We start from the raw sequence: 12767 nt of genomic DNA on the forward strand, positions 1-12767 counted from the left end.
GGGAGAATGACACGTTAGTGGAGGGGAGAATGACACGTTAGTGGAGGGGAGAATGACACGTTAGTGGAGGGGAGAATGACACGTTAGTGGAGGGGAGAATGACACGTTAGTGGAGGGGAGAATGACACGTTAGTGGAGGGGAGAATGACGGGTTAGTGGAGGGGAGAATGACGGGTTAGTGGAGGGGAGAATGACGGGTTAGTGGAGGGGAGAATGACGGGTTAGTGGAGGGGAGAATGACCGGTTAGTGGAGGGGAGAATGACGGGTTAGTGGAGGGGAGAATGACGGGTTAGTGGAGGGGAGAATGACAGGTTAGTGGAGGGGAGAATGACGGGTTAGTGGAGGGGAGAATGACGGGTTAGTGGAGGGGTGAATGACGGGTTAGTGGAGGGGAGAATGACGGGTTAGTGGAGGGGAGAATGACGGGTTAGTGGAGGGGAGAATGACGGGTTAGTGGAGGGGAGAATGACGGGTTAGTGGAGGGGAGAATGACGGGTTAGTGGAGGGGAGAATGACGGGTTAGTGGAGGGGAGAATGACGGGTTAGTGGAGGGGAGAATGACGGGTTAGTGGAGGGGAGAATGACGGGTTAGTGGAGGGGAGAATGACGGGTTAGTGGAGGGGAGAATGACGGGTTAGTGGAGGGGAGAATGACGGGTTAGTGGAGGGGAGAATGACGGGTTAGTGGAGGGGAGAATGACGGGTTAGTGGAGGGGAGAATGACGGGTTAGTGGAGGGGAGAATGACGGGTTAGTGGAGGGGACAATGACGGGTTAGTGGAGGGGAGAATGACAGGTTTGTAAAGAGGGAATGACAGTTACTGACGGAGGAATGACACGTCAATGAAGGGGGAATCACAGGGTAGTGAAGGGGGGAAGTGACATGTTATTGAAGGAGAAAATGACAGGTTGTTGAAGGAGAAAATGACAGGTTATTGAAGGTGAAAATGACAGGTTATTGAAGGAGAAAATGACAGGTTATTGAAGGAGAAAATGACAGGTTATTGAAGGAGAAAATGACAGGTTATTGAAGTAGAAAATGACAGGTTATTGAAGGAGAAAATGACAGGTTATTGAAGGAGAAAGTGACAGGTTATTGAAGGAGAAAATGAGAGGTTATTGAAGGAGAAAATGACAGGTTATTGAAGTAGAAAATGACAGGTTATTGAAGGAGAAAATGACAGGTTATTGAAGGAGAAAGTGACAGGTTATTGAAGGAGAAAATGAGAGGTTATTGAAGGAGAAAATGAGAGGTTATTGAAGGAGAAAATGAGAGGTTATTGAAGGGCGAATGACAGGTCAGTGAAGGGCGAATGACAGGTCAGTGAAGGGCGAATGACAGGTCAGTGAAGGGCGAATGACAGGTCAGTGAAGGGCGAATGACAGGTCAGTGAAGGGCGAATGACAGGTCAGTGAAGGGCGAATGACAGGTCAGTGAAGGGCGAATGAGGTCAGTGAAGGGCGAATGACAGGTCAGTGAAGGGCGAATGACAGGTCAGTGAAGGGCGAATGACAGGTCAGTGAAGAGCGAATGACAGGTTAGTGAAGGAGGAATGGCAGGTAAATGAAGCGGGAATGAGAGGTTAGTGGTAGGGAGAATGACAGGTTAGCGGAGGGGAGAATGACAGATTAGCGGAGGGGAGAATGACAGGTTAGCGGACGGGAGAATGACAGCTTAGCGGAGGGGAGAATGAGAGGTTAGTGGAGGGGAGAATGACAGGTTAGTCGAGGGGAAATGACAGGTTAGTCGAGGGGAAATGACAGGTTAGTGGAGGGGAGAATGACAGGTTAGTGGAGGGGAGAATGACAGGTTAGTGGAGGGGAAATGACAGGTTAGTGAAGGGGAAAATGATAGGTTAGTGAAGGGGGAATGACAGGTTAGTGGAGTGGGTATGTTATATAAGTGGTGGCGAAAATGACAGGTTAGTGAAACGGGGAATGACAAGTTAGTGAAAGCAAGAATGACACGTTAGTTGAGGGGAGAATGACAGGTTAGTTAAAGGGAGAATGACAGGTTAGTTAAAGGGAGAATGAAAGGTTAGTGAAGGTGGAATGACAGGTTAGTGAAGGGGGAATGAAAGTCACTGACAGAGGAATGACACGTCAATGAAGGGGGAATGACAGGTTAGTGAAGGGGGAAAATGACAGATTATTGAAGGAGAAAATGACAGGTTACTGAAGGAGAAAATTACAGGTTAGTGAAGGGGGAATGACAGGTTAGTGAAGGAGCAATGACAGGTAAATGAAGCGGGAATGAAAGGTAAGTGGAGGGGAGAATGACCGGTTAGTGGAGGGGCGAATGACCGGATAGTGGAGGGGAGAATGACCGGTTAGTGGAGTGGAGAATGACAGGTTAGTTAAAGGGACAATAATAGGTTAGTTAAAGGGAGAATGACAGGTTAGTGAAAAGGAGACTGATAGGTTAGTGATGTAGGAATGACTGATTAGTGGAGTGGGAATGTGAGATTAGTGGAGGGGAGAATGACACGTGAGTGCATGGTGGAATGACAGGTTAGTGAAGGGGAAATGACAGGTTAATGAAGTGGGAATGAGAGGTTAGTGGAAGGGAGAATAACAGGTTAGTGGAGCGTAGACTGACAGGTTAGTGGAGGGGAGAATGACCGGTTAGTGGAGGGAAGAATGACAGGTTAGTGGAGGGTAGAATGACAGGTTAGTGGAGGGGGTAATGACAGGTTAGTGAAGGGGGAATGATAGGTTAGTGGAGTGGGAATGTTAGATAAGTGGAGGGGAGAATGACAGGTTAGTGAAAGGGAGAATGGCAGGTTAGTGAAGGGGGAATGACAGGTTAGTGGAGGGGAGAATGACAGGTTAATGAAGGGGGAATGACAGGGTAGTGAAGGGGGAATGACAGGTTAGTGGAGGGGAGAATGACAGGTGTTTGGAAGGGAGAATGACAGGTTAGTGAAGGGGAGAATGACAGGTTAATGGAGGGGAGAATGACAGGTGAGTGGAGGGGAGAATGACAGGTTAGTGGAGGGGAGAATGACAGGTGAGTGGAGGGGAGAATGACAGGTGAGTGGAGGGGAGAATGACAGGTTAGTGGAGGGGGAATGACAGCTTAGTGGAGGGGAGAATGACAGCTTAGTGGAGGGGAGAATGACAGCTTAGTGGAGGGGAGAATGACAGCTTAGTGGAGGGGAGAATGACAGCTTAGTGGAGGGGAGAATGACAGCTTAGTGGAGGGGAGAGTGACAGCTTAGTGGAGGGGAGAATGACAGCTTAGTGGAGGGGAAATGACAGGTTAGTGAAGGGGAAATGACAGGTTAGTGAAGGGGAAAATGATAGGTTAGTGAAGGGGGAATTACAGTTTAGTGGAGTGGGTATGTTATGTAAGTGGTGGCGAAAATGACAGGTTAGTGAAACGGGGAATGACAAGTTAGTGAAAGCGAGAATGACACGTTAGTGGAGGGGAGAATGACAGCTTAGTGGAGGGGAGAATGACCGGTTAATGGAGGAGAGAATGACCGGTTAATGGAGGAGAGAATGACCGGTTAGTGAGGGGAGAATGACCGGTTAGTGGAGGGGAGAATGACCAGTTAGTGGAGGGGAGAATGACCGGTTAGTGGAGGGGAGAATGACCGGTTAGTGGAGTGGAGAATGACAGGTTAGTTAAAGGGACAATAATAGTTTAGTTAAAGGGAGAATGACACGTGAGTGAATGGGGGAATGACAGGTTAGTGAAGGGGAAATGACAGGTTAATGAAGTGGGAATGAGAGGTTAGTGGAAGGGAGAATAACAGGTTAGTGGAGGGTAGAATGACAGGTTAGTGGAGGGGCGAATGACAGGTTAGTGGAGGGGCGAATGACAGGTTAGTGGAGGGGCGAATGACAGGTTAGTGGAGGGGCGAATGACAGGTTAGTGGAGGGGCGAATGACAGGTTAGTGGAGGGGAGAATGACAGGTTAGTAAAAGGGGCAATGACAGGTTAGTGACAGGGTTATGACAGGTTAGTGATTGAAGAATGACAGGTTAGTGGAGGGTAGAATGACAGGTTAGTGGAGGGGAGAATGTCAGGTTAGTGGAGGGGTGCATGACAGGTTAGTGTAGGGGGAATGACAGGTTAGTGGAGTGGGAATGTTAGATAAGTGGAGTGGAGAATGACAGGTTAGTGAAGGGGGAACGACAGGTTAGTGAAAGGGGGAATGAATGGTTAGTGAAGGGGGAATAACAACTTAGGGGGAATGTTAGATTAAGTGGCGAGGAAAATGACAGGTTGTTGAAGGTGGAATGACCGGTTAGTGTAGCGGGAATGACCGGTTAGTGAAGCGGGAATGACCGGTTAGTGAAGCGGGAATGACCGGTTAGTGAAGCTGGAATGACCGGTTAGTGAAGCTGGAATGACCGGTTAGTGAAGTGGGAATGAAAGGTTAGTGGAGGCGATAATGACAGGTTAGTGAAGGGGGAACGAATGGTTAGTGAAGGGAGAATGACAGGTTAGTGGAGGGGAGAATGACAGGTTAGTGTAGGGGGAATGACAGGTTAGTGGATTGGGAATGTTAGATAAGTGGAGTGGAGAATGACAGGTTAGTAAAAGGGGCAATGACAGGTTAGTGACAGGGTTATGACAGGTGAGTGAATGAGGAATGACAGGTTAGTGGAGGAGAAATGACAGGTTAGTGAAGGGGGGGAATGATAGATTAGTGAAGGTTTATTACAGGTTAGTGATTGAGGAATGACAGGTTAGTGGAGGGGAGAATGATAGGTTAGTGGAGGGGAGAATGACAGGTTAGTGGAGGGGAGAATGACAGGTTAGTGGAGGGGAGAATGACAGGTTAGTGGAGGGGAGAATGACAGGTTAGTGTAGGGGGAATGACTGCTTAGTGGAGTGGGAATGTTAGATAAGTGGAGTGGAGAATGACAGGTTAGTGACAGGGTTATGACAGGTTAGTGACAGGGTTATGACAGGTTAGTGGAGGGGAGAATGACAGGTTAGTGGAGGGGAGAATGACAGGTTAGTGAAGGGGGAATAACAACTTAGGGGGAATGTTAGATTAAGTGGCGAGGAAAATGACAGGTTATTGAAAGGAAGAATGCCAGGTTAGTGAAGGTGGAATGACCGGTTAGTGAAGGTGGAATGACCGGTTAGTGAAGTTGGAATGACCGGTTAGTGGAGGCGATAATGACAGGTTAGTGAAGCGGGTATGAAAGGTTAGTGGAGGCGATAATGACAGGTTAGTGAAGGGGGAACGAATGGTTTTGAAGGGAGAATGACAGGTTAGTGGAGGGGAGAATGACAGGTTAGTGGAGGGGAGAATGACAGGTTAGTGGAGGGGAGAATGACAGGTTAGTGGAGTGGGAATGTTAGCTAAGTGGAGTGGAGAATGACAGGTTAGTAAAAGGGGCAATGACAGGTTAGTGACATGGTTATGACAGGTTAGTGGAGGGGAGAATGACAGGTTAGTGGAGGGGAGAAAGACAGGTTAGTGAAGGGGGAATAACAACTTAGGGGGAATGTTAGATTAAGTGGCGAGGAAAATGACAGGTTATTGAAAGGAAGAATGCCAGGTTAGTGAAGGTGGAATGACCGGTTAGTGAAGGTGGAATGACCGGTTAGTGAAGGTGGAATGACAGGTTACTGAAGCGGGAATGACAGGTTACTGAAGCGGGAATGAAAGGATAGTGGAGGCGATAATGACAGGTTAGTGAAGCGGGTATGAAAGGTTAGTGGAGGCGATAATGACAGGTTAGTGAAGGGGGAACGAATGGTTAGTGAAGGGAGAATGACAGGTTAGTGGAGGGGAGAATGACAGGTTAGTGTAGGGGGAATGACAGGTTAGTGTAGGGGGAATGACAGGTTAGTGGAGTGGGAATGTTAGATAAGTGGAGTGGAGAATGACAGGTTAGTAAAAGGGGCAATGACAGGTTAGTGACAGGGTTATGACAGGTGAGTGATTGAGGAATGACAGGTTAGTGGAGGAGAAATGACAGGTTAGTGAAGGGGGGGAATGATAGATTAGTGAAGGTTTATGACAGGTTAGTGATTGAGGAATGACAGGTTAGTGGAGGGGAGAATGACAGGTTAGTGGAGGGGAGAATGACAGGTTAGTGGAGGGGAGAATGACAGGTTATTGGAGGGGAGAATGACAGGTTAGTGGAGGGGAGAATGACAGGTTAGTGTAGGGGGAATGACAGGTTAGTGGAGTGGGAATGTTAGATAAGTGGAGTGGAGAATGACAGGTTAGTAAAAGGGGCAATGACAGGTTAGTGACAGGGTTATGACAGGTTAGTGGAGGGGAGAATGACAGGTTAGTGGAGGGGAGAATGACAGGTTAGTGAAGGGGGAATAACAAGTTAGGGGGAATGTTAGATTAAGTGGCGAGGAAAATGACAGGTTATTGAAAGGAAGAATGCCAGGTTAGTGAAGGTGGAATGACCGGTTAGTGAAGGTGGAATGACCGGTTAGTGAAGTTGGAATGACCGGTTAGTGAAGGTGGAATGACAGGTTAGTGAAGTGGGAATGAAAGGTTAGTGGAGGCGATAATGACAGGTTAGTGAAGCGGGTATGAAAGGTTAGTGGAGGCGATAATGACAGGTTAGTGATGGGGGAACGAATGGTTAGTGAAGGGAGAATGACAGGTTAGTGGAGGGGAGAATGACAGGTTAGTGGAGGGGAGAATGACAGGTTAGTGGAGGGGAGAATGACAGGTTAGTGGAGTGGGAATGTTAGCTAAGTGGAGTGGAGAATGACAGGTTAGTAAAAGGGGCAATGACAGGTTAGTGACATGGTTATGACAGGTTAGTGGAGGGGAGAATGACAGGTTAGTGGAGGGGAGAATGACAGGTTAGTGGAGGGGAGAAAGACAGGTTAGTGAAGGGGGAATAACAACTTAGGGGGAATGTTAGATTAAGTGGCGAGGAAAATGACAGGTTATTGAAAGGAAGAATGCCAGGTTAGTGAAGGTGGAATGACCGGTTAGTGAAGGTGGAATGACAGGTTAGTGAAGGTGGAATGACAGGTTACTGAAGCGAAAATGAAAGGTTAGTGGAGGCGATAATGACAGGTTCGTGAAGCGGGTATGAAAGGTTAGTGGAGGCGATAATGACAGGTTAGTGAAGGGGGAACGAATGGTTAGTGAAGGGAGAATGACAGGTTAGTGGAGGGGAGAATGACAGGTTAGTGTAGGGGGAATGACAGGTTAGTGTAGGGGGAATGACAGGTTAGTGGAGTGGGAATGTTAGATAAGTGGAGTGGAGAATGACAGGTTAGTAAAAGGGGCAATGACAGGTTAGTGACAGGGTTATGACAGGTGAGTGATTGAGGAATGACAGGTTAGTGGAGGAGAAATGACAGGTTAGTGAAGGGGGGGAATGATAGATTAGTGAAGGTTTATGACAAGTTAGTGATTGAGGAATGACAGGTTAGTGGAGGGGAGAATGATAGGTTAGTGGAGGGGAGAATGACAGGTTAGTGGAGGGGAGAATGACAGGTTAGTGGAGGGGAGAATGACAGGTTAGTGGAGGGGAGAATGACAGGTTAGTGGAGGGGAGAATGACAGGTTAGTGGTGGGGGAATGACAGGTTAGTGTAGGGGGAATGACAGGTTAGTGGAGTGGGAATGTTAGATAAGTGGAGTGGAGAATGACAGTTTAGTAAAAGGGGCAATATCAGGTTAGTGACAGGGTTATGACAGGTTAGTGATTGAGGAATGACTGGGTAGTGACAGGGAGAATGACAGGTTATTGAAAGGGAGAATGGTAGGTTAAGGCAGGGAGAATGATAGGTTAGTGAAGGTGGAATGACAGGTTAGAGAAGGGGGAATGAAAGGTTAGTGGAGGCGATATTGACAGGTTAGTGAAGGGGGAATGAAAGGTTATTGAAGGGAGAATGATACGTTAATGAATTGGGAATGACAGGTTAGTGGAGGAGAGAATGACATGTTAGTGGAGGAGAAATGACAGGTTAGTGGAGGAGAGAATGACAGGTTAGTGAAAGGGAGAATGACACGTCAGTGAATGGGTAAAGAGAGGTTAGTGAACGGAGAACGTTAGATTAGTGGAGGGGGAATAGCCAGGTTAGTGAAGGGGAAATGACAGGTTAGTGAAGAGTGGAATGAAAGATTAGTGAAGGGTGGAATGAAAGGTTAGTGAAGAGTGGAATGACAGGTTAATGAAAGGGGAATGACAGTTTAGTGGAGGGGAGAATGACATGTTAGTGGAGGAGAAATGACAGGTCAGTGAAGGGGGGAAATGATAGATTAGTGAAGGAGAAAATGATAGGTTAGTGAAGGGGGAATGACAGGTTAGTGAAGGGGGAATGACAGGTTAGTGAAGAGGGAATGACAGGTTAGTGGAGTGGAAATGTTAGATAAGTGGAGGGGAGAATGACAGGTTAGTGTAAGGGAGAATGACAGGTTAGTGAAAGGGAGAATGACAGGTTAGTGTATGGGAGAATGACAGGTTAGTGAAGGGGGTATGACAGGTTAGTGGAGGGGAGAATGATAGGTTAATGACCTTTGAATGACAGGTTAGTGGACGGGTAATGCTATATTCGTGGCGCGGAGCATTGCTGGTTAGTGAAATGGAGAATGTCAGGTTAGTGAAAGGAAGAATGATAGGTTCATGCAGGGAGAATGATAGGTTAGTGAAGGTGGAATGACAGGTTAGTGAAGGTGCAATGACAGGTTAGTGAAGGTGGAATGACAGGTTAGTGAAGGTGGAATGACAGGTTAGTGAAGGGGGAATGAAAGGTTAGTGAAGCAAGAATGAAAGGTTAGTGAAGCAAGAATGACAGGTTAGTGAAGGGGGAATGGTAGTTTAGTGGAGTGGAGAATGACAGGTTAGTAAAAGGGGCAATGACAGGTTAGTGACAGGGGTATGACAGGTTAGTGATTGAGGAATGACAGGTTAGTGGAGGGGAGAATGACAGGTTAGTGGAGGGGAGAATGACAGGTTAGTGGAGGGGAGAATGACAGGTTAGTGGAGGGGAGAATGACAGGTTAGTGTAGGGGGAATGACTGCTTAGTGGAGTGGGAATGTTAGATAAGTGGAGTGGAGAATGTCAGGTTAGTGAAAGGGAGAATGACAGGTTAGTGAAGGGGGAATGACAGGTTAGTGAAGGGGGAATGACAGGTTAGTGGAGGGGAGAATGACAGGTTAGTGAAGGGGGAATGACAGGTTAGTGGAGTGGGTATGTTAGATAAGAGGCGGGGAAAATGATAGGTTAGTGAAACGGAGAATGACAGGTTAGTTAAATCCAGAATGACATGTTTGTGGAGGGGAAAATGATAGGTTAATGAAGGGTGAATGATCGGTTAGTGGACGGGTAGTGTATGATTAGTGGCCTGGAGAATGACTGGTTAGTGAAAGGGAGAATGGTAGGTTAAGGCAGGGAGAATGATAGGTTAGTGAAGGTGGAATGAAAGGTTAGTGGAGGCGATATTGACAGGTTAGTGAAGGTGGAATGAAAGGTTAGTGAAGGGAGAATGATACGTTAATGAATCGGGAATGACAGGTTAGTGGAGGAGAGAATGACATGTTAGTGGAGGAGAGAATGACATGTTAGTGGAGGAGAGAATGACATGTTAGTGGAGGAGAGAATGACAGGTTAGTGGAGGAGAGAATGACAGGTTAGTGGAGGAGAGAATGACAGGTTAGTGAAAGGGAGAATGACACGTCAGTGAATGGGTAAAGAGAGGTTAGTGAACGGAGAACGTTAGATTAGTGGGGGGGAATAGACAGGTTAGTGAAGGGGAAATGACAGGTTAGCGAAGAGTGGAATGAAAGATTAGTGAAGGGTGGAATGAAAGATTAGTGAAGAGTGGAATGACAGGTTAATGAAAGGGGAATGACAGTTTAGTGGAGGGGAGAATGACATGTTAGTGGAGGAGAAATGAAAGGTTAGTGAAGGGGGCAAATGTTAGATTAGTGAAGGAGAAAATGATAGGTTAGTAAAGGGGGAATGACAGGTTAGTGAAGAGGGAATGACAGGTTAGTGGAGTGGGAATGTTAGATAAGTGGAGGGGAGAATGACAGGTTAGTGAAAGGGAGAATGACAGGTTAGTGAAAGGGAGAATGACAGGTTAGTGTATGCGAGAATGACAGGTTAGTGGAGGGGGAATGACAGGTTAGTGGAGGGGAGAATGATAGGTTAATGACCTTTGAATGACAGGTTAGTGGACGGGTAATGCTATATTCGTGGCGCGGAGAATTACTGGTTAGTGAAATGGAGAATGTCAGGTTAGTGAAAGGAAGAATGATAGGTTCATGCAGGGAGAATGACAGGTTAGTGAAGGTGGAATGACAGGTTAGTGAAGGTGGAATGACAGGTTAGTGAAGGTGGAATGACAGGTTAGTGAAGGGGGAATGACAGGTTAGTGAAGCGAGAATGACAGGTTAGTGAAGGGGCAATGACAGGTTAGTGAAGGGGCAATGACAGGTTAGTGAAGGGGGAATGACAGGTTAGTGAAGTGGGGAATGACAGGTTAGTGAAGGAGGAATGACAGGTAAATGAAGCGGGAATGAAAGGTAAGTGGAGGGGAGAATGACCGGTTAGTGGAGAGGAGAATGACCGGTTAGTGGAGGGGAGAATGACCGGTTAGTGGAGGGGAGAATGACCGGTTAGTGGAGGGGAGAATGACAGGTTAGTTAAAGGGAGACTGATAGGTTAGTGAAGGAGGAATGACAGATTAGTGGAGTGGGAATGTGAGATTAGTGGAGGGGAGAATGACACGTGAGTGAATGGGGGAATGACAGGTTAGTGAAGGGGAAATGACAGGTTAATGAAGTGGGAATGAGAGGTTAGTGGAAGGGAGAATAACAGGTTAGTGGAGGGTAGAATGACAGGTTAGTGGAGGGTAGAATGACAGGTTAGTGGAGGGTAGAATGACAGGTTAGTGGAGGGGCGAATGACAGGTTAGTGGAGGGGCGAATGACAGGTTAGTGGAGGGGAGAATGACAGGTTAGTGGAGTGGAGAATGACAGGTTAGTAAAAGGGGCAATGACAGGTTAGTGACAGGGTTATGACAGGTTAGTGATTGAGGAATGACAGGTTAGTGGAGGGTAGAATGACAGGTTAGCGGAGGGGAGAATGACAGGTTAGTGGAGGGGTGCATGACAGGTTAGTATAGGGGGAATGACAGGTTAGTGGAGTGGGAATGTTAGATAAGTGGAGTGGAGAATGACAGGTTAGTGAAGGGGGAACGACAGGTTAGTGAAAGGGGTAATGAAAGGTTAGTGAAGGGGGAATAACAACTTAGGGGGAATGTTAGATTAAGCGGCGAGGAAAATGACAGGTTATTGAAAGGAAGAATGACAGGTTAGTGAAGGTGGAATGACCGGTTAGTGTAGCGGGAATGACCGGTTAGTGAAGCGGGAATGACCGGTTAGTGAAGCGGGAATGACCGGTTAGTGAAGTTGGAATGACCGGTTAGTGAAGGTGGAATGACCGGTTAGTGAAGGTGGAATGACCGGTTAGTGAAGGTGGAATGACAGGTTAGTGAAGTGGGAATGAAAGGTTAGTGGAGGCGATAATGACAGGTTAGTGAAGCGGGTATGAAAGGTTAGTGGAGGCGATAATGACAGGTTAGTGAAGGGGGAACGAATGGTTAGTGAAGGGAGAATGATAGGTTAGTGGAGGGGAGAATGACAGGTTAGTGGAGGGGAGAATGACAGGTTGGTGGAGGGGAGAATGACAGGTTAGTGGAGTGGGAATGTTAGATAAGTGGAGTGGAGAATGACAGGTTAGTAAAAGGGGCAATGACAGGTTAGTGACATGGTTATGACAGGTTAGTGGAGGGGAGAATGACAGGTTAGTGGAGGGGAGAATGACAGGTTAGTGAAGGGGGAATAACAACTTGGGGGAATGTTAGATTAAGTGGCGAGGAAAATGACAGGTTATTGAAAGGAAGAATGACAGGTTAGTGAAGGTGGAATGACCGGTTAGTGAAGTTGGAATGACCGGTTAGTGAAGTTGGAATGACCGGTTAGTGAATGTGGAATGACAGGTTAGTGAAGCGGGAATGAAAGGTTAGTGGAGGCGATAATGACAGGTTAGTGAAGCGGGTGTGAAAGGTTAGTGGAGGCAATAATGACAGGTTAGTGAAGGGGGAACGAATGGTTAGTGGAGGGGAGAATGACAGGTTAGTGGAGGGGAGAATGACAGGTTAGTGGAGGGGAGAATGACAGGTTAGTGGAGGGGAGAATGACAGGTTAGTGGAGGGGAGAATGACAGGTTAGTAAAAGGGGCAATGACAGGTTAGTGACAGGGTTATGACAGGTTAGTGATTGAGGAATGCCAGGTTAGTGGAGGGGAGAATGGCAGGTTAGTGGAGGGGAGAATGGCAGGTTAGTGGAGGGGAGAATGGCAGGTTAGTGGAGGGGAGAATGACCGGTTAGTGGAGGGGAGAATGACCGGTTAGTGGAGGGGAGAATGACCGGTTAGTGGAGGGGAGAATGACCGGTTAGTGGAGGGGTGAATGACAGGTTATTGGATTGGGAATGTTAGATAAGTGGCGGGGAAAATGACAGGTTAGTGAAAGGGAGAATGACAGGTTATTGAAAGGGAGAATGATAGGTTAATGGAGGCAATTATGACAGGTTAGTGAAGGGGGAATGATAGGTTAGTGGCGGTGGAATGTTACATTAGTGAAGGGGAGAATGACTGGTTCGTGAAAGGGAGAAAGACAAGTTGCTGAAAGGGAGAATGATACGTTAATGAATCGGGAATGACAGGTTAGTGAAGGGGGAATGACAGGTTAGTGCAGGGGGAATGACAGGTCAGTGGAGTGGGAATGTTAGATAAGTGGCGAGA

This window comes from Carcharodon carcharias, chromosome 12 (genome assembly GCF_017639515.1).
Source record: "Carcharodon carcharias isolate sCarCar2 chromosome 12, sCarCar2.pri, whole genome shotgun sequence".
Lineage (NCBI taxonomy): Eukaryota > Metazoa > Chordata > Chondrichthyes > Lamniformes > Lamnidae > Carcharodon > Carcharodon carcharias.